This window comes from Sus scrofa, chromosome Y (genome assembly GCF_054392235.1).
Source record: "Sus scrofa isolate SSC_HxYL_T2T_F1_AM1 chromosome Y, Sscrofa_HxYL_maternal_Yorkshire_Landrace_v2.0, whole genome shotgun sequence".
Taxonomy (NCBI): Eukaryota; Metazoa; Chordata; class Mammalia; order Artiodactyla; family Suidae; genus Sus; species Sus scrofa.
This window is the reverse complement of record NC_139402.1, coordinates 6,634,519-6,656,704: the sequence shown is the minus strand read 5'-3', so window position 1 is coordinate 6,656,704 and position 22,186 is coordinate 6,634,519. Positions and strand designations below refer to the sequence as shown.

Below are 22,186 nucleotides of genomic sequence, written 5' to 3'. Positions count from 1 at the left end.
CCTAAAATTGGAAAGTTAATCCCACAGTACTGTTTAGATAAGCTGCTGAGTTTTCATTTGCAAATTCGAGGCTATGGAAATTGTCACATAGTGCTGATATGTTTTGTAAAAAAAAGACTAAACGGTGTGAGCAGATCTGTAAATTGTGAAAGAATGTGGTGTCTGGAGTGGCTGCAAAGGGACTGTCCTGCATTTTCCTTCTTTGTTAGGCAACTCTGTTTAACAGCTTCTCTTCAAGCTACTTTTCTTGTTTTCTTTTTAGGGCAGCACCTGCGGCATATGGACGTTCCCAGGCTAGCGGTTGAATCAGAGCTGTAGCCCTACACCACAGCCACAGCAATGCGGGATCCGAGCAGAGTCTGCGCCCTGCACCGCAGCTTGCAGTGGTGCCAGATCCCTGACCCCCTGAGTGGGGCCAGGGCTCGAACCCGCATCCTCATGGATCCTAGTTGGGTTCATTACTGTTGAGCCATGATGGGAACTCCTCTCCTATACTTTTCAAAGTGATCTAAGTATTTCTTACTCTATGGAAATGCATGGGCATATGGGGCTACACAGTGTGACTGGTTCCGTGTATCCTATTTCCCCAACCGGGGTGGATTTCCGTTTTGCTAGCACCTCAACCAGATGATTCAGGCTGGAAAAATGCCAGTGATGATGGTGGCAGGGTTTGTTCTTTTTTCGCATTGAATTTTGGCTTTCGCATACTTCTAGGTTGTCATTCTAGTTAGTATATTAGTACACTCATGGACTCGACTTAGTGCTTTTGGCAAGATCGGAAAACAGTTGGTCCCACTGGATGTTCTATTCTCTAAAGGTTTTGTTAACGACTGCAAGACTCTGTGCCTGAAGATGCACAGTCAGCCCAAGCAAACCAAGACGTGGGAGTTTGGAGCACAGAAAGGTTCATTGCAGGACTGTGCAAGGAGGTGAGCGGCCCCCCAATAGCCCTGAACTCCTTGAAGGGTTTCAGCAAAACTTTTTTTTTTTTATTGGCTTTTTAGGGCTGCACCTGAGGCATATGGAAGTTCCCAGGCTAGGGATGGAATGGGAGCTGTCGTCGCCAATCTACACCACAGCACACGGCATTGCTGGGTCCTTAACCCCCTGAGAGAGGCCAGGGATCGAACCCCCGCATCCTCATGGATCCTCATTGGGTTTGTTCACCGCTGAGCCAGGAAGGGAACTCCCTACGCAAAACATTTCCAAAGGCAAGGTGAGGAAGGAGTCCGGTTGATTGTTGCAAACTTCTTGGTGTTGAAATCTGTTATTCTTGCAGGTCGAGTCACCAGGTTTCTGTCAGCCTTCAAGACAAAGGCTGTTTTCTGTTCAGCATCATTTTATCTCTATGTGAATGGAAAAGTGTTCTATGTTGAAAGATCAGAGCCCTGAGAATAGGCTACCCTGTATATTTCAGGCTACAGGCCACATTTTTTTTTTTTTTTTTTTTTTTACAAAAGATGCAGAGCCATCATGACTCAGCACAGACAGTAAATATTGCACAAGGGTTGGGAGTATGAGGGTTACCAGCCCGACTAGTATCTGGTGTTGCTGTGGCTGTGGTGTAGGCCAGCAGCTACAGCTCTGATTTGACCCCTAGCCTGGGAATTTCCATATGCTGCAGGTGCAGCCCTATAAAAAAAAAAAAAAAAAATATATATATATATATATATATATATATATGTGTGTGTGTATATGTGTATGCGTGTGTGTGTGTGTGTGTGTGTGTGTGTGTGTGTGTGTGTGTGTGTATAGATAAGGGTTAAAGTAAAAGAAACAGAGTTAACGTAGACTCAGGTTTGTTCTTCCCTATTACAGTATAAATGAGATTCTTACTCAGTTCTTGGCTAAGGAACTGTGAGCTGGAGTTCTCTGGTGGCTCATTGGGTTAAGGATCCAGCATTGGTACTGCTGCGACTATGGTTACTGCAGTGGTGGGGGTTTGATGGCCCCAGAACTTCAGCATGCTGCAGGCATGGGAAAGAAAGAAAGAAAGAAAGAAAGAAAGAAAGAAAGAAAGAAAGAAAGAAAGAAAGAAAGAAAGAAAGAAGGAAAGAAGGAAAGAAGGAAGGAAGGAAGGAAGGAAGGAAGGAAGGAAGGAAGGAAGGAAGGAAGAAAGGAAGAAAGAAAGAAAGAAAGAAAGAAAGAAAGAAAGAAAGGAAAGAAGGAAGGAAGGAAGGAAGGAAGAAAGAAAGAAAGAAAGAAAGAAAGAAAGAAAGAAAGAAAGAAAGAAAGAAAGAAAGAAAGAAAAGAAGGAAAGAAAGAAAGAAAGAAAGAAAGAAAGAAAGAAAGAAAGAAAGAAAGAAAAGAATGAAAGAAAGAAAGAAAGAACCTCTGGGCTGAGTAAAAAACACTTGGGGCCATCACGAACCCTTTCAAAGTATAATTGACAAAGAAAGATACAGCTTGTAATGTCAAATTGATTGGATGACAAGGATGAAAGGGAGAAAGTTAGTCAAGGAAAGTTTAAAGCTTGACGTTGGCACATGTATTTTGGTTTGTGTTGCATGCATGTACCCTCACTCCTGGTTCTAATTTTCCTGTGTGCATTTTCACTTGTAATCCTATTTCCCAGTTATCTCAAAATTGTTGTAATCCTCCTGTAGAGGCAGCCTTGCCAGATAAAAATGAAGAAAACAAATTACGTGCTTTCAGATTGGAGATGGAAGGAGAGAAAGACAGAGGATGTGAAAAATATTCCATCAGGCTATGTATTCAAGGACTTTAGAAAGCATTTCATTGGGCATCATGAATTATATTTCCTACAGGGCATTCTTCCTACTTCGGGGTGGTATGAGACTAGCTCGTTCCATGTACCCCACTGTTCCTCTGCCATTGTTTTTTTTTTTTTTTAGCTTTTCAGGGTTGTACCCGCAGCATATGGGGCCAGGGGTCCAATCAGAGGTACAGCTGCCTGCCTACACCACAGCCACAGCAACAAAGGACCCGAGCTGCGTCTGCCACCTACACCACAGCTCACAGCAGCATTGGATCCTTAACGCACTAATCGCGGCCAGGGATCAAACTCGCAACCTCACGGTTCCTAGTCAGATTCGTTTCCACTGCACCATGATGGGAACTCCTGCCACTGGTATTAAATGCAAGTCCTTCTATTACCTGCAGTGCAGTGTTTTTCAGAGTCAGAAGATAGTATTACCTCGATGGTAGAGAGTTTGCTATTTCTCTTTGTCCAGGTTGAATTGAAGACACAGTTTTTTTTCAAACCTCTTTGAATACTCCAAGCTCAGTGGCATTTTGCTAGAACCACAGGTGTCCATCCCATATGGAAAGCCCTATCATTTCCCCTACTCCCCAGGAAACAGAACTTTATTTTGGAGAAATTTAACGCAGGAGAGAGGAACCCACGGGGCTGCAAACAAGGGAGGCCCCTTTTCATGGGGAAACTGAACAGGCAGTGAAAAGCCCCCCATAAATAGCGTTTGAAAGCCATTGGAATAAATTGCCTTTTCATCATACAAAAGTCACCTGTTGAGGACCACTGCCTCCTGACACAGAGCTTATTCTTAAAAAAAGGAAAGATTCTTCAGAGAATATCACCTTACATCGTAGAACATCTAGGATGGCCTCCCCCAAAAAGAGAGTCAAAAAAACAAACGGCAGAAAAAGGCTTTTGGAGGAAGCAGGCATAGCACCAACTAGAAACGTGGGAAAAAAAAACAAACCAAAAAAGAAAACCTCTCTCTAATCTATAACTTGTGGGAAATGTGCTAACATATCCATCCTTCAAGAAAAATGGGAATCTCATGTAAAAGTAATCTAGTAGCCACGTTAATTTTTTTATTTTTATTCTTTTTTGCCTTTTCAGGGCTGCACCCGCACCATATGGGAGTTCCCAGGCTAGGGGCTGAATCAGAGCTGCAGCTGCTGGCCTTCGTCACAGCCACAGCAATGTGGGATCTAAGCCTCGTCTGTGACCTACAGCAGAGCTCCCAGCAACAGTGGATCTTAACCCACTGACTGTGGCCAGGGATCAAACCCACATCCTCAGGGGCACGAGTGGGGTTCGTTTCCACTGCACCACAACGGGAACTCCTCTCATAGCCAAGTTTACAAAACTGAATAGAGAAATAAATATGAGGATATTTCCTATGGATTACAACCGGATGAGAAACCAGAATGGGGAGGGGAGAAAAAGAAAGAAAATTGTCTCGGTCCAGGAATTTATCATCCAAATAGTGGTTGCAGAAACAGGTGACAGAGAACACAAGAGGCAGAAGTGACTTAACAGTATTAATTTTTTCCCCATCCTTGCAAGATAGAAGCTTCCGGGCTTATGTGGGATGTTGGCTGCCCCGCACGAGAATGAAATGAAACACTCCTTTAGCCTGCTGCTGTGACATGTGCCAATTTCAGCTGCTACATTGGAAAGATGGGAAGAGCTTGGGGTCCTCAAGCATGGTTGGAAGGGCTAATAAAGAAAATATAACCCCCCCAGGAATGAGGAGTTGAGAATGCCAGGGGCCCTTTCACGTCTTTCCCAAAGACCAAAACTTCCACAATCCTGAAGACAACGGAGTTCTGATCGGGAATTCTGCGGTGAACCAGACTGTCCATGTGAGGTCAGAGGGTGCCAGGGGATGTCACGGAAGTTGGCCAGAGGAATCGGGTCCCCCATGAGTTCCAGGACCCGACGGGGCCAGGAAGCATGCGAGAGAGACATGAAGGAAAAAAAAAAAAAAACATCAACAGGAAGAAAACGAGGCATTTGACCCTGTGGAGCGAGAGTGCCTGAGATGGGCTTTCGTGCTACAGGGCATTTAGGAAAAAAAGCACAGTAGACGCCCAGAAGGCATGAAAGGGCAGCTCTGAGTCCACCTGAGAAAACAGGTGCTTCCCAAGAGGAGATTTCATTAGAGGACAAAGCTTGGTTCAGCCGCGACCAGGAATGGCCCGATGACAACAGTGTATGTTCTGGAGAAGGATGTAGCCAAGACAGCACTGGAACTGTGGAAGGGAGGCGGCCAGAGGCCAGTTGGAGGCATGGTCTCTAGATGATATCTAAGAATGGGTTATTGCCCTATCATGTCACGTAGGTGTGGGGTGAAGATAGGGCACAAAAGAACCTCTCTACAAAACAGAAACAGACCCACAGACACAGAGAGAAGACTTGGGGTTGCCAAGGGGGAGGAGGAGAGGAACTGAGAGTTTGGGATTAGCCGAAGCAAACAACTGTCTATAGGATGGATAAACAAGGTCTTCCTGTAGAGCCCAGGGAACTCTATTCTATATCCTGTGATTAACCATCATGGAAAAGAATATGAAAAAGTGTGTGTGTGTGTGTGTGTGTATAAAACTGAGTCCACTTGCTGTACAGCAGAAATTAGCACAACATTGTAAATCAACAATCCTTCAATTTATAAATAAGTAAACATGATGGAATTCCCGTCGTGGCTCAGAAATTAACGAACCCGACTAGTATCCATGAGGTGGTGGGTTCGATCCCTGGCCTTGCTCAGTGGGTTAAGGATCCGGCATTGCCATGAGCTGTGGTGTAGTCTGGCAGCTATAGCTTCGATTGGAACCCCTAGCCTGGGAACTTCCACATGCCGTGGGTGCAGCCCTAAAAGGACAACATAAATGAATGAATAAATAAATAAGTAAAAATGCTATGTCAAGAAAAAGCAAAAAAAAAAAAAAAAAAAGTACTGTTCAGACAAATACCATATGATATCATGTCTATGTGTGGAATCTAAAATAGGGCACAAATGAACCTATCGACAGAACAGAAGCAGACTCTCAGACCCAGAGAACAGACTTGGGGTTGCCAAGGGGGGAAGGAGAAGGAGTGGGATGGATGGGGAATTTGGGGTTCGTACATGCAAAGTATGCCATTGAGAATGGAGAAGCCATGAGGTCCTGCTGTCCAGCACAGGGAACTCTTTCTGGTCTCTTGGGATAGACCAGGATGGAAGATACATGAGAGAAAGGGAGTGTGTCTATATAGATGACTGGGTCACTTTTCTGGACAGCAGAAATTGACACAACATTGTAAATTAACTATAACAAAAAAAAAAAAAAAAAAAAAAAAGAAAGAAAAACCACGCTGGGGCGTATTTGAAGAAGCTGACACACCTGAACCTGTTTGCCTCCCCAGCAGGCATTGCCATTGGGGGTGGGGGCGGCCTCCGGGCAAGAATTTGCTACCTGCTGTTCCTGTTGATGCTTCAACAGAATATGCACTTTGGCTCTGAAGACAACACCCGCTTGAGTCTTCCTTTATTGAAAGGAAATTCTTCTAAAGGCAAAAATTAAAATAAAAAAGGCTCCAATTACACGGTGTGTCTGGGGTGGGGGTGGTGTGCATACCTTTTCCTAAAGCGCCCTTTGGCCGATGGAGAGGTCTATTAGCCTCACCTGCAGGATTTAACAAATACCCACCCCCACCTGCACCTCCCCGTCCTAGAGGCGCCTGCAGACTCAGCCTGGAGTGCGGCCGGGGCGGCGTGGTCCTTGTCCTCCCTGGAATTCGAATATCCATCCAGCCGGGTTCGAGAGGCACGGCCCTCCGGGAGCACCTGCTCTTGTGAGAATCACATCCCCCTAGGTAAGGCCCTTTCCCTCCCGAGACGAAACCAGGATGTCCAGGGAGCCCGCGTCATCCCTCTGTTGGTTTTGTCGTCTTTCCTTGTTCTTTGGACAAAGCCGGCCATCCCGCAGAATAGCCTCCTGCTTCTCTCAGAAAACGTTTTCGTTTTCTGGCGGTTTTCCTTTTCTTGAAACCCAAGTCACAGGACGTTCCCACTGTGGAGTGCTTTGTCTGTCCCGCGGGAAGCCTCTCGGGCGAGCCCAGGGGCACCCTTGTGAGGCCATTGTGCCAGCTTCTGGAACGGCAGGTGAGGTGGAATGCAATGGCATTTTCTCAGTTTGTGTGTTGCTGGCACTAGTTGCCCGCGGCTTCGTGGAGGAGCTCTGGGCATTGGGCCGGTCTCGTTCCATGAGGTCCCTTTGCTCCAGAGTCGGGCGGGGGTGGGGGGACATCACTACCGGCTCTAGGAATTTGTTGAGGGGATCAAGGATGCTCGTGTGGACGCCAGGGTTTTTCCACTCGAACCTGGCCTTTCCCAGGCTTTGCTGGGGGAGGACGATTGAGCTGCTCTCCCAAAAAGCCTGGCGAGGGCGTTCCTGTTGTGGTTCAGCAGGTTAAGAACCCGACGAGTATCCCTGAAAATGCAGATTCCATCCCTGGCCTCGCTCAGCGGGTTAAGGATCTGGTGTTGCCGTGAGCTGCGGTGTCGGTCGCAGACGCGGCTCAGATCTGGTGTTGCTGTGGCTGTGCTGTAGGCTGGCAGCTGCAGCTCCGATTGGAGTCGTAGCCTGGCAACCTCCATATACTGCAGGTGCGGCCCGAAAAAGAAAAAAGAAAAAAAATAAAAAGGCCTGGCGATTATAGAGCACTTTATCTTTAGCAGGAGCGAGTCTGCATTTCTTCAGGGCACCTCAGATGGCATGCAGGTCTGTGGCTTATTAGCTAAGAGGCCAGTGGCTTACACAGGTGTTGATTTTCGAGGAATCTCGTGTATTTTTAGGAGAAGCCCACTGACGGGTTCCATGGTGCATGCTGATGTTTCTAACTGCCTGCAGGACATGATCCGGTCCCCGTGTTGCTTCCTCTCAAATGACCCTTGTTTGTAGACTTGGTCACCTGCCCCCGTGTTGGAGAAGCCAGTGTTGTGTCTGCTGTGAGGTCCCTTCCTATCAGGTCAAAGACCAGCCTGGTTCCAGGGGAGTGGCTCCTCGGATTAGGGGGAAAATGCCTGCTTCTTGCCCCTTCTGATCTGCTGTGACCTTAAAAAAAAATGACATACCTTTTTTAATTGCAGGAGAGTTAATTCCCAAGGTTGTGTTCAAGGGGCAGCCAAGCGATTCAGTTAAACATACATGAGTCCATGCGTTTTCAGATGCGTTTCCATTGCAGGTTATTCCAGAGTATTGAGTTGTGTGCTAGACAGTAGGTCCTTGTGGTTGATCCAATTTATCTGTCAGGGTGTGTATCTTTGAATCCCAAACTCCCAATGGCCTTTACCTTTGTAAAGAGTTTTGTCTTCCTGGCTTACGTTGTAGAATATACTTAAAGCGAATGAATTTTTGAGGTTCTTTCGGTGTGTTCAAAAGTGCTTCATTTGAGAAGTGAAAATAAACATCAGATTGGGCCTCATGGGAAGGGGGCTTCTAATTTTCATCTGACGTGGGAAAATCTTGGGGAAGCAGACACACACATGCAGGCAGACAGACACATGCAGGCAGACAGACACATGCAGGCAGACAGACACATGCAGGCAGATACACCACATGCAGGCAGACAGACACATGCACGCAGACAGACACATGCACGCAGACACACACATGCACGCAGACACACACATGCAGGCACACACATGCACACGGCACACGTGAAGTTTAATACATATTGGAGCCCCTTATCTGGGCTCCACCCCTTCCGTGTGTTTTCCTAATGACCTCATTAAATCAGAGGGCGTACTTAACAGAGGCAAATTGTTTTCTGTGCTTCTGTTTTCAAACCTCTGCTCCTATGTTGGAAGTTGCAGAGGATGCTGGTCTTAAAAAGGCACGCTCCCCCGTTGGTAAATTTCCCCTCAGGGAAATTGGCCGGATGGCCCCTTACCGTGAAGGTTTTAGATGGGTGCGTGTGTCACATCCTATGGGTGACACCGGCAGGGGTGGGCCAGTGGAAAGAACATGTGGTAACAGAGACTTGTTCAGAGATAATTAAACATGAGGGAATGGAACCATCATGGCAGAGGATTTAATTGGTTTTAATTGGGTTAAGAGGAATATGCCAGAAGGAAAGAATAGATAGATCTTAATAGAAGGTCTGAAAATAGCCAAGGCAAGCATTCATTGCAGAAAACCTGTGACATCGGATGATGGTCATGGGAAAAAAAAAAAAAAAAAGATCCATCTTTTTTTATCCTTCTCAGTACACAGAGAGAGGTGAAGGGGAGAGAACGTCCCACCTATCGATTTAAGAAGAGCAAAGACAGACGGTTGGAGATTCGAAAGGGAGGGGATGCAGATGAGAAGTGAGACGCCACAGACCTACGCTTTTTAGAGTATCAGGATTTTGCCATTTGTGGTGGCACACGCTGGAGCTGAGCATGGTGGACTTTTTCCACCTCCTTTCTTGTACAGGTGGCCCACGGGGCCGGAGACCTTGACCAGCAGGGGGCGATGCATGCCTCTGCTGATTCTGTCCGTCTGCAGGATTCTTGTCCATCCCTTTCATACGTAAAGGGACTCGGTTCCCGTGCACAGCACCCAATAGCAAACTCACTAACTCGGCTCCTCCTGAGACGTCCCGTCCCCTTCCTCCACGTGTTGGTAGCAGTCCCGAAGCAAAGGGCAGGGTGAGTTGTGGTGTGCTCCATATATGTGATTAGAATGACGTGTCTATACATATATGACAGGGTCCCTTTGCTGTACAGCAGACATGGACAGAACCTTGGAAATCAACTAAAATAGAAAAGACCATCTTATCATATAAAAATTAAAAAAAATGAAAACACTTCCACTGTTAAAAAAAAAAAAAAGGAGTTCCCGTCGTGGCGCCGTGGTTAACGAATCCGACTAGGAACCATGAGGTTGCGGGTTCGATCCCTGCCCTTGCTCAGTGGGTTAAGGATCCAGTGTTGCCGTGAGCTGTGGTGTAGGTTGCAGACTCGGCTCGGATCCCGCGTTGCTGTGGCTCTGGCGTAGGCCGGTGGCTACAGCGCCAATTAGACCCCTAGCCTGGGAGCCTCCACATGCCACAGGAGCAGCCCAAGAAATGGCAAAAAGCCAAAAAAAAAAAAAAAAAAAAAAAAGTCAAGCAAAAAAAAGATCTTCAAGGCACGTGTCTTACACTGTTGGGGGAAGGATATAAATTGGTGCCATCATTATGGAGGACTATATGGAGATTGCCCAAAAAATGAACAAGAGAGTCACTGTAGGATGGAGCAATTCCACTCTTGGGCACCTATCCAGAGAAAACCATTATTCAGAAGGATACACACCCCCCAAGGTTCACTGCAGCACTATTTACAATACCCAAGACATAGAAGCAGCCTGGGAGTCCATCGACCATGAATTAAATAAAGAACATGTGGGAGTTCCCGTCGTGGCACAGCGGAAATGATTCTGACTGGTATCCATGGGGACACAGGTTCGATCCCTGGCCTCTTGCAGTGGGTTAGGGATCCGGTGTTGTTGTGCACTGTGGGGTAGGTCGCAGACGTGGTGTAGGTTACAGACATGGCTCGGATCTGGTGTTTCTGTGACTGAGGTGTAGGCTGGTGGCTACAGCTCTGATGCGACCCCTCGCCTGGGAACCTCCATATACACAATGGAATATTATTCAGCCATAAAAAGGATGAAATCCTGCCATTGCTGCAACATAGATGGACCTAGAGATGATCATATGAAGTCAAAGACAGACATCATATGATTTCATTTATATGTGGAATCTAAAAATAAAGGTACAATAATATTATTTGCAGCACAAAAATAGACTCACAGACTTTGAGGACAAACGTATGGGTACCAAAGGGGACAGGTGGAGGGAGAGGGATGGACTGGGGGTGTGGGATTGGCACATGCACACTGAGGTCTATGGAATGACTGGCCAACGGGGACCTGCTGTCTAGCACAGGGAACTCTACCCAACATTCTGTGATTGTCTATATGAGAAAAGAGTCTGAAAAAGAATTTTATGTGTGTACGGGTGTAACTGAATCCCTTTGCTGTACAGCAGCAAGGATCACAACTTTGTCCATCAACTCCACGAAAACTTTTAAAGGAAATAAAAAAAAAGACATCCTTGCAGTCGTACCTTTATTTTCAAGTTGTAGGTTTAAAATGTCAGTGGCTTTGGTTTAGAGAAAGAAGGATCATGTCTTGGCTGGAATGACGCATCCCAGAGGTGAGGGGGTGCCCTGGTCTTGGAGTTGATTCCCACTCGTTCCATTGGCAGGTGGTGTCCAGAGAGGATTAATTGCCTGCTCCCAATGATCCTTTTTGACACCTGCCTGGGCAGAGCTTTAGCCTCCACGGAAACCAGGCTGAGGTGGTCTCGGGTTCCAGCAAAATTCTGTGGGGTGGGATGCTAGGAGAAACCTCTTAGACCTGAGCAGGTATAACTGGAGCAAACCAAGCACTTCAGGTGGAGTTGAGCATCCTTCCCTTCTCATGGGGCACTTTGGCTGAGTGCAGCTCCTCCAGAGGGAGGCCAGAAGACTCCTGTTCCAGTATAGTTGAGTCCGTGACTTTTATGCACCAGTAGAAAGCCTTTCTAACCTTAGCATTACCCACAGGGTCAGAAGAGCTGCAGACACAGGTGGTGTCAATAGTTGGACAATGAATTCTGGGATTTTTTTTTTTTTTCTTTTTAGGGCTGCACTGGCAGCATATAGAAGTTCCCAGGCTAGGGGTTGAATCACAGCTGCAGCTGCCAGCCTGCACCACAGTCATGGCAACACCAGATCTGAGCCATGTCTGTGACCTACACCACAGCTCACAGCAACACCAGATCCTTAACCCACTGAGCAAGCCCAGGGATCGAACCTGTGTCCTCATGGATACCAGTCATACTTGTTTCTGATGAACCACGATGGGAACTCCCAGGGATCTTCATCATGCCTACTTTGTGGGGGCATCACAGACCCCTTTGTCAGTGTGGTGAAAAACACACACCCTTTCTAAAAGTAATATTTTTAACTCTTAAGTAAGCTTAAAAGGAAACCAGTTTATGGACGTAGTTATCAAGGTATTTTAAAATGTGTCATCGTATGTTTGTTAATTCAAGTTTAGTTGATTGACAACTCCCTAGTTTCTGCTGAACAGCAAAGTGATTCAGTTATACATACATGTATCTTCTTTATTGTATCCTTTTCCATTATGGTTTGTGATGGGATGTTTGAATATAGTTCCCTGTGCTATACAGTAAATCTTTGTTTATTTTACATATAGTAGTTTTAAAAAGGTTTATTACAGTGTTATAATTTCTGCTGTACTGCATAGGGACCAGTCACACACCCACATATATTCTTTTTCTCATATTATCATCCAGCATGTTCTACCACAAGATATTGGATAGAGTTCCCTGTGCTGGACAGCAGGACCTCATGGCTTATCCATTGTCAGTGTCATAGTTGGTATCTACAAACCCCAAACTCCCTGTCCATCCCACTCCAACCCCCTCCACCTTGGCACCCACAGGCCTGCTGTCTGTTACTCTGTTTCTGTTTTACAGATAGGTTCATCTGTGCCATGTTTTAGATTCCAGATATAAGTGGTCTCATACGGTATATGTCTTTCTCTTTCTGACCTTCTTCACTTACTATATACTCATCCCAAACTCCTAACTGATCCCTCCCAATCCTTTTCCCCTTTGGTAACCATAGGTTTGTTTTATGTGGCTGTGAGTCTGTCTGTTGTGTAAATACGTTCCTTTGTGGCTTATTTTAGATTCCACATGTAAGTGATCTCATATGATATTTGTCTTTCTCTGAGTTACTTCAAATACTATGAGAATCGCTAGTTCCATCCATGTTGCTGCACATGGCAGGATTTCATTCTTTTTTATGGCTGAGTAATATTCTATTGTGTATATGGACCACATCTTCTTGATCCATTCATCTGTTGCTGGACATTTAGGTTGTTTCCATGTCTTGGCTACTGAGACTAGTGCTTCTGTGAATATTGTGGGGCATATGTATTTTTGGGTTATGTCTCTTCTAGATAGATGCCCAGGAGTGGGATTGCTGGATCATATGGCAACTCTATTTTTGGTTTTCTGAGAGAGCTCCATACTGTTTTCTACGGTTGCACCAATTTACATTCTTACCAATAGTTCCCTTTTCTCCACACCCTCTCCAGCATTTGTTATTTGTTGACTTGTTAATGATGGCCATTCTGACTGGTGTGAGGTGACACCTTGTAGTTTTGATTTGCATTTCTCAGATAATGAGTGACATTGAGCTTCTTTTCATGTCCCAATTGATTATCCGTCTGTCTTCTTTTGAGAAGTGTCTATTTAGGTCTGCCTTCCATTTTTCATTTGGGTTGTTTTTTTGTTGGTGGCAAGTTGTATGCGCTGTTTGTGTATTTTGGAGATGAAGCCCTTCTCGATTAAGAAGATATGGTCCATATAGATAACGTAATAGTACTCAGCCATAAAAAGAAGGAAGTAATGCCATTTGCAGCAACACGGATGCAGCTAGAGAGTCTCATACTAAGAAAGAGAAAAACTCAAATACCATACGGTATCACAAATACGTGGAGTCTTAAATATGGCACAGATAAAACTATCTACAAAACAGGAACAGACTCACAAACACTGAAAACAGACCTGTGGTTACCAAGGGGGAGGGCGGAGGGCGTGGAATGGATGGGGGGTTTAGGGTTAGGTGGTGCGAACTATGATTGAGAATGGATAAGCAATGGGGTGTTGCTGTCCAGCACAGGGAACTCTGTCCAGTCTCTTGGGATCAACCCTGATGGAAGATGATATGAGAAAAAAACAATGTATGTATATATGTGTGCCTGGGTCACTTTGCTGTGCAGCAGAAATTGGCACAACACTGTACATCAACTCTAGTTAAAAAACAAAAGTGCTTGACATCTGGGATTCCTTAGGTTCCTCGGAGAGGTCACACCTCTCTATCTTCAGACGTGGATCTGAACCTTACTTTTTAACATTGGATGTCACTGAAATGGGCTGATCCTGGCCAAGTGCCCATGACTCAAAGGTCTTGTTCCTGTGTCACAGGGCCAACCTAACATGCCTTTTCCTGAGGATGAACTTGGTACAGGCGGAACCCGTCATGGCTAGATCCTGGGGCCCCAGGGAGGTTTATGTTGGAGATGCGATTGGCGTTGCTAGCGAGAGTCCAGGGTCACCGTGGTGTTCCCCAGAAATGACCTGGGAGAAGGTTGTACCACTGGACATTGCCCTTTTTGTCCTGGGTTTTGTGACTTCTGCATCTTGTCTCTTCCTTTGAACTGAATAACCTTTGCTAAGGACTTTCTTTTTTCCAAGTCAAGAGCTATTCCTCTTCCATCGTCTGTGCCCTTGGGCTGCTCAGCATCTGGCAGTGCAGGCAAACATGGTGGAATGGACTGTAACACGATGTCCGTTCCTCCTGGTCCATCTTGCCAACTCTTGGGCAGTCTCGGTCGGTTGCTGTTCATCTTCATGAATGTCGTGCCCAGCTCCTCTGTTACTGTCTTCAGAACCTCTTTGGGCCCAGGTCTCTCTGCATATCTAAAATTTTAAGCACATCTCTTAGACCCCTTTTTAATGTAATTTTATCGGAGTCTCATTGACTTAGCGTATAATTGTATGGGTCTCAGGTGTACGGCAAAGTGAATTTGTCACGCATATACCTATATCTCTTCTTTTTACCCTTAGAGGTTGTTGCAGACTATTGAGTAGATTTCCCCGTGTTCTCCAGGAGGTGCTCATGAATCATCTATTTTATACAGTTGCGTGCATACGGCTTATTACTACCCACTTCTCCCCTCTCCCTAGTGGTTTCCCTTATGGGAACCCTCAGATTGCTTTTGCAATCTGAGTTGATTTCTGTTTTGTTTTTTTGGGGTTTTTTTTTGTTTGTTTAATTTTTATATTCTCCTTTTTAGAGCTGCACCTGTGGTATATGGAGGTTCCCAGGCTAGGGGTCAAATCAGAGCTACAGCTGCCAACTTATGCCACAGCCATAACAACGTGGGATCTGAGCCGTGTCTGTGACCTACACCACAGCTCACATGGCAACACCAGATCCTTAACCCACTGAGCAAGCCCAGGGATTGGACCCGTGTCCTCACGGATACTGCTGAGCCACAAAGGGAACTTCCTGTTTCTGTTTTTTTAGATATTTCATCCCAAATGCCATGCAGCCTGTTCTCAGGGTCCCCCAGACAGGAGGAGATGGGAGGAGGGGACCACACATGTGATTAAATTGTAATCCTTTAAATACAGCCTTTGGAGTTCCTGTCGTGGCACAGTGGAAATGAATCCGACTAGGACCCATGAGGTTGCGGGTTCGATCCCTGGCCACGCTCAGTGGGTTAGGGATTCCGTGTTGCTGTGAGCTGCAGTGTAGGTCGCAGACGCGGCTCGGATCTGACGTGGCTGTGGCTGTGCTGTAGAGCGGCATCCATAGCTCCGATTCGACCCCTAGCCTGGGAACCTCCATATGCTGTGGGTGCAGCCCTAAAAAGCAAAAAATAAAAAAGAAACCAGGACAGACTTTGCTTGGTCACCTGGAAAGGAGAGTACATTCAGAGGGGACTTTGATGGGGGTCTCTTCATGTTTATCCAAGTGGCTTGCATAGTGGAATCATTGAATAGAAACTTAGTGAAGAATTATAACTAACTCCCATTTCTTTGGGGGTCGCTTCTTGTTCTAAATTGACTTATGTTCACATGCAAATACATGTGCATATACATACACATTTTTGCATATGTATACATTGTATATATATATACACACATTGCATATGTATACATTGTATATATATATATACACACATTGTATATGTATACATTGTATATATACATTCTGCATATTATACATTGTATATATACATTTTGCATATGTATACATTGTATATATATATATACATTTTATATACATATATATGTATATAAAGCTTCTATGTATATATTCCCACGTGTGCATACACATGCAGTCATACGCAGGAGTTACAGCCTCTGCTGTCCCCGTTTCACAGATAAAAATATGGAGGCATTGTTGGCTTACACTCTCCACTGTGGTTGCTGATGGAGTTAGAGCCGAGATTTAAATCTAGGAGCTGAGAAGGCACATCCTTAACCAATGCTCCATAATGCCTCCCAGATACTTAACATGTGGACAAGTGTTTTGATGCTAGCAGCCCGAGTTTGAACCTACTTTTGTGATGGCTCATGTTTAGACCCATCCATCCTAGAAACGGATAATCCACATCACCTGTAATATGTTTTATAGATAAAACGACAGCGTGAAGGGCCTTGAACATGGCACCGTAGAGATGTACAGGGAGTGGGAGTTCTGTCGTGGATCAGGGGTAATGAACCCAACTAGGATCCATGAGGATACAGGTTCAATACCTGGTCTCCCTCAGTGGGTTAAGGTTCCGGCATTGCCATGAGCTGCAGTGTAGGTCACAGACGCAGCTCAGATCCTGCATTGCTATGGCTGTGCTGTAGGCTGGCAGGTGCAGCTCTGGTTTGACCTCTAGCCTGGGAACATCCATATGCTGTGGCTATGACCCTAAGAAGCAAAAAAAAAAAAAAAATTTATAGGGAGTGGAGAACGTGTAATTCCTGAACCTAAAGTGAGCTCGTTTGGGAGACACGCATACAGAGACACAGGCATCACATTGTATTATTATTTTGGATGTAGGTATATATTTTAAAACTTACATGCATCCAATTATACAAATATATTTCAAGTACAAGCTGTTGCACAAATAGCTCTGTGTGGTTAGATAGGAGAAGCGGGCCCTGCATTGTTTGTCATCAGGGAACATTGGGGCAAAGAGAAGCATCGTTCTGAGTCTTGGTGCAGAACTCAAGGCAGTGAGAAGCGAGGCTCATCTTCCTCCTGCTGATGGCCGTTTCAGGGGACTGAGGGCCATTTTCTAAGATGCTGGTTGGGCCCATGTATCTGTTTCTGACACCGCTAGGCTTGCCCTGTTCTTCAGATCAGCGCTCTCCCCTGACCTGTGGCTTTCTTGCCTCGTTGGAAAATGTCCCTTTCTCCGCATTTTGGGTGCACAGAGTTTCCAGGGTAAGTGTCAGGACTTGCAGAGGCTCCTGATGCTAAAGGCGCGAAGAGGGGAGCGGAGGAGATAAAGGGATCTCAGCCGTCGTGCCGTGGTCCAGCGAGCCGGACCTCTGGGTGCCATGTGATGTGCCAGAGGACACCTGGCTAATTCAGGGCCAAGGCAGAAGCAGAGAAGTCTTAGGTGACCTGATGCTGAGCCCTGCCAACAGCTGCTCCTGCTTTTTGTGGGTTGTGTGGGCGGACGCTCCATGGCCTTGGACTTGTCATGGAACCCTGGCATTGATGTTTTTCTTTCACTCCTAAAGTTGAAGATATTTTAACATAAGATACTTTTAAAGTACTTGGGAAAATAAGTTGTGGCCAAAAACCTATGTAGACATGCATCCCTCCCGCTTTTTGTGTGCTTTTTAAGATTGCACCTGTGGTATATGAAAGTTCCCAGGCTAGGGATGAAATCGGAGCTGTAGCTGCTGACCTACACCACAGCCACAGCAAGGCTGGATCCTTTACCCACTGAGCTAAACCAGAGATCCACTCCACATCTATATGGATGCTAGTCTGGTTTGTAACCCACTGAGCCGCACTGGGCACTTTCAGACATGCATCTCTTGATTGAAATGGGCATTGTAAAAGAACCATACATGGAGTTCCCGTCGTGGCTCAGTGGTAGTGAACCCAACAAGTGTCCATGAGGAGGCAGGTTCAATCCCTGGCCTTGCTCAGTGGGTTAAGGATCTGGCGTTGCCGTGAGCTGTGGTGTAGGTTGCAGACGCGGCTCAGATCCTGTGTTGCTGTGGCTCTGGCGTAGGCCAGCACCTACAGCTCCCATTTGGTCCCTAGCCTGAGAACCTCCATATGCCACAAGGGCAGCCCCAAAAAGGCAAAAAAAGAAAAAAAATCATACTCATAAAAATTTGAACTGTACGTAAATATATAATGCATATATAAATTAAACACATGCATATATAAACATCTATAAATAGATATGTAAATTAAACAAAGATACCTACTGCCCTACTGAAGAGGAGAAAATTACCAGTGTCTTTGTTGATTCATGTGAGTTGCTACCCGGCATAGTAGTTACTATCCCAGATTGCAGTTTTAATAATGCCTCTGCCATTTGGACATTTTAGTAGTAATACAGCTCTAAGGAGTGTCCTGTTGAGTTTTATGTAATAGCCTGTAAACACCATCACACTGTATATGTGATTTGGTGACTCGCCTTTTTTTTGGGGGGAGTCTATCCATTTTGGCTTATCTGTCTGTTTTTTTATTCATGTTTTTCTGTTCGGTACTATTTTGTTTTACTGTGTTCACTGCTATGGATCCAATCACCTCTTAATGAACATCTCAATTCTTAGGCTTTTATGACTCCAGCTGCAAATGGAAATGGCTGTGGGTGTCTCTTGACACAGATTTTCAAGCAGCTTTGTGGGAGGATAGAGAATAGATGAACAATAGAGTTTGCGTGTGTGTGAGGAGGTGTATATTTGCACCAGCGTCTTCTCACACTTGGCTTTCCTATCTAATGCACAGTTGTTCTCCCATAAGGCCATGTTCATGGTCACCAGGCTAGGGGATTGCTCAGCATCTTTGCTCCACACTGGGTACCAGAGGCCGTGTCCATCTTTGCTGACCCTTGGTGATTTCTGCTCAGCAATTAGATTCATCTCTGGTTCAGCAATAACCAATGAGGTCCCCACTTCTCAGCTGGTGTCTAGACTCTTGGCAGATTTGAGGACTTAACTGTGTGTGTGTGGAAACTTGGAAGACGGGCCACCAGAGATGGCTTTCAAGTTCACCTAAATAACTAGGAAAAGGATGATGCTCGTTCCTGAAATGGGAAGCCACAGCTGGGAGGCACGGGGAGGAGCTCATGTTTGGAGCACTGCCTAACCCTAACCCCTAACCCTAACCCTAGAAAATGCATGACAGTTTGACCTTGAGGATCCATCTTTGGGTTCTGACTTTGAGGGGTCCACACACCTCCTAGAGATACTTGCAGGTTATTTGATCTAGATTCGGAAATCATGTGTGGTCATAGTGGGATGAGACAAAGCCGGTGTTTTAAAAAGTATTTTATTGACGCATAGTCGATTTATAATGTTGCATAATTTCTGCTGTACAGCAAAGTGATTGAGTTACATATACTTTCTTTCGACATTATTTTCCATTGTGCTGTATCACAAGATATTAAATACAGTTCCCTGTGCCCTACGGTGGAACCTTGTTTATCCATCCTATATGTAATCGTTTACTTTTGCTAGCCCCAAACCCCCCATCCCTCCCTCCCCACCCCCTCCCCAGAAACCACGCATCTGTTCTCTGTGTCTATGGGTCTGTTTCTGTTTTGTGGATGGGTTCATTTGTGCCGTATTTTAGATCCCACGTATTGGTCAGGTCATGGTATTTGTTCAGAAAGTCCTTTCACTTGCTTTTGTTTTGTTTTGTTTTTTGCTTTTGCTTTTTAGGGTTGCACCCATGGCAAATGGAACTTCCCAGGCGAGGGGCCTATGCCGCAGCCACAGCCACTAGGATCTGAGTCACGTCTGAGACCTATACCACAGCTCCCAGCAACGCCGGATCCTTCACCCCCTGAGTGAGGCCAGGGATCAAACCTGCATCCTTGTGGGTACTAGTCAGATTGGTTTCTGCTGTGCCACAAGGGGAACTCCCTTGCATTTGCTTTAGACATACACACGATGATCAAGGAAAAAAAGCACTGCTTTTGGGAATACTTTCACTAGCATGACATCTAGTGGGCAGGAATTCTGTATCCTCTCTTCCAACGTCCCAGTAACCTCGACTAGGGATTTTTATGAAATACTCATCTGTGACTGAGTGTTGGTGTTGCTGTATTTCTGTGGCCACTCTGGGATCCTGTTGTCCCCATAGTCTGCTCTGGGGAAAAACAATTGATGCTTAATCTCGGATCGTATCTCTGGCCTGCATCTCTTTGGAGCATCTTTGTATCCAGTTAACCTTGAGTGGACCATATACGAGCCATGAACTCTTTCGCCTGGGTTTGCCCTGGGTCCTGGCTCTCGTTGCAAGCTCCCGTTCCTATGACCATGATCCAAATATGTTCCCGACCTAGGAAACTTCAGTATAAGAACAGACATGGTGGGGAGTTCCCGTCGTGGCGCAGTGGTTAACGAATCCGACTAGGAACCATGAGGTTGCAGGTTCGGTCCCTGCCCTTGCTCAGTGGGTTAAGGATCCGGCGTTGCCGTGAGCTGTGGTGTAGGTTGCAGACGCGGCTCGGATCCCGCGTTGCTGTGGCTCTGGCGTTGCCGGTGGCTACAGCTCTGATTGGACCCCTAGCCTGGGAACCTCCATATGCCGCGGGAGCGGCCCAAGAAATAGCAACAACAACAACAACAAAAGACAAAAAAATAAAAGAACAGACATGGTGACAGAGGCGATGAAATGAATGATCTTGGAGCCCTCCTTGGGCACAAAACCACCTTAAAGACTTGGCATCCTTACGTTCCTCTCTGTTTATGTTCAAGCTTCCTGGTTCCAAAGGGTGGATGTGGATGGGATGTGGCTTCTGGAACTGAACAAAGACACCTGGATAGACAGGCAGGGAGATACACGATGTGACACAAGCCACAGTGGATTATAACCTTACCCATCAGGGAGATGAAATCCAAACCAGAATATGAAAAATATATACCGCAAAATATACTAGTTGGCGGATTGCAGGCCTTGAGTGAAATTCAGGTAGGGATTAAAGCTCTGTGTGTGTGTGTGCGTGTGCGTGCATGTGCATGCGTGCGTGTGTGCCGTAAGCCCACACTCAGAGTCAAGGTGTTACAGACATAGGGAACAGGTGCCCTGGGCCCCCTCAGGGTAGAGATCTGTGTTCTAGGCCCAGAGAGGGACCACACTCGTCTTGGGTACCGGAAAATGTGGGTGTCCCCACCCAAAAGAAACAAACAAAAAATCAAACGCAAGAAGTCTTGCAGTTTGGGGAATGGCTGTTGCAGGCTTTCATAGCCGACAATGTGGAAAGGTTGTTTGACCGGCTCGTTAATTGGGGAAAGTGCCAGGATCCGCTGTTCTGGGTTTTCTGATGTTTCATGAAGTGACATAAAAGTGAATTTTCCAAGTGCCTCTTGTTGTTGGCAGCTTCTTGGCAGCAGAGAGCAAGTCCCAGGCTTTCATGTGGCTGAGAGTAACGCCAGGGGAGGCCTCCTTCCGGCTCATTAATCCTCGCATTTTTTTTTTTCCTCCTTCTTTTTTTTTTTTTTTTTTTTAAAGATGCATCCACAAAGTTCTTTGTTTTCAAAAGACTTTCACACCCATGAAATAGGGCTGGGAATCCCCAAGAGCTGTGATTTTTGTTTGTCTGGGTGAGACCAAAAATTCCCCACATAAATGGTATCAGGACTCCCCCAAATGAAATACCTATTTTGAAATTAAACCAGTCTCGATGTGAGGGGTGTGCACTTTCAGGAGAAATTGATCCCAATGTGTATTTTGATGCTTTTAAAGTTATATAGGCATGCATTGTTTGAGTCTTAATTACACCCTCAGACAGAAGGACCATTCTGTCAAGAATCATTCTAAAATACCCAATAAAGGAGAGTCTGTTGGGGCACAGCAGAAATGAATCCAACTAGTACCCATGAGGATGCGGGTTCAATCCCTGGCCCCGCTCAGTGGGTTAAGGATCTGGTGTTGCCATGAGCTGTGGTGTACGTCACAGATATGGCTTGGATCTGGCATGGCTGTGGTGTAGACTGGCAGCTGCAGCTCTGATTTGAGCCCTAGCCTGGAAGCTTCCGTATGCAGCACCTGCCACCTAAAAACAAACAAACAAACAAAAACCCAATAAAGTTAGAAATCAAGTAAGAATGCCACTCTGAGGTATTTATTGTTCTTTGTTTAGCATTTGCAGAGCAAATATGCCATGAGGTCCTTCCTAACGCCCCCAGTATTGTGGACTCTACAGTAAAGTTTCCATGTCTGTTTTAACTTTTTCATTAAACTTTTTTATTTGAGAAATTCCTTTCTGGTATCTTCTATTTTGTAAAAAGTTAAAAATCAGGGCACACGATAGAAAATAGATAACATAAACATGTCATATATAATATGGACTAAATACACATAACTACTATGTACAGATATAATGCCATTTCATTCTTTGTGGAATTATTTTCAGTGTGAAGGTTACAAGGACAAGGCTTTGATTTTTTTTTTTTTTTTTTGTCCTGCAGCGTATGTGTTGGTTACATTTATAGTGATTTTTATTTTTATTATGTCCCCCACTCTATGGTGATTTTTAAATGAGAATGCGTGTTTTTTTGGCCTTTTTTTTTTTTTTTTTGGCTTTTTAGGGCTGCACCTGCAGCATATAGAAGTTCTCAGGCTGG

The 22,186-nt window shown here is 45.5% G+C and overlaps 1 protein-coding gene across 18 annotated transcripts in view; it reads left to right on the top strand.

The window, feature by feature from the left end:
- The window catches only part of LOC100624109 (neuroligin-4, X-linked), a 401,261-nt gene that overhangs the window by 57,966 nt on the left and 321,109 nt on the right, over window positions 1-22,186 (top strand). Inside the window, exon 1 of one of the 18 annotated variants that reach the window (XM_021080991.2) lies at window positions 5,989-6,565. The exons of 16 other annotated variants lie outside the window; for them this stretch is intronic. The gene's annotated coding sequence lies outside the window, so the exon portion shown is untranslated. Of the gene's footprint in view, window positions 1-5,988; window positions 6,566-22,186 lie in introns of those variants that run through there. One more of the 18 variants, XM_085008979.1, reaches the window with a different exon arrangement.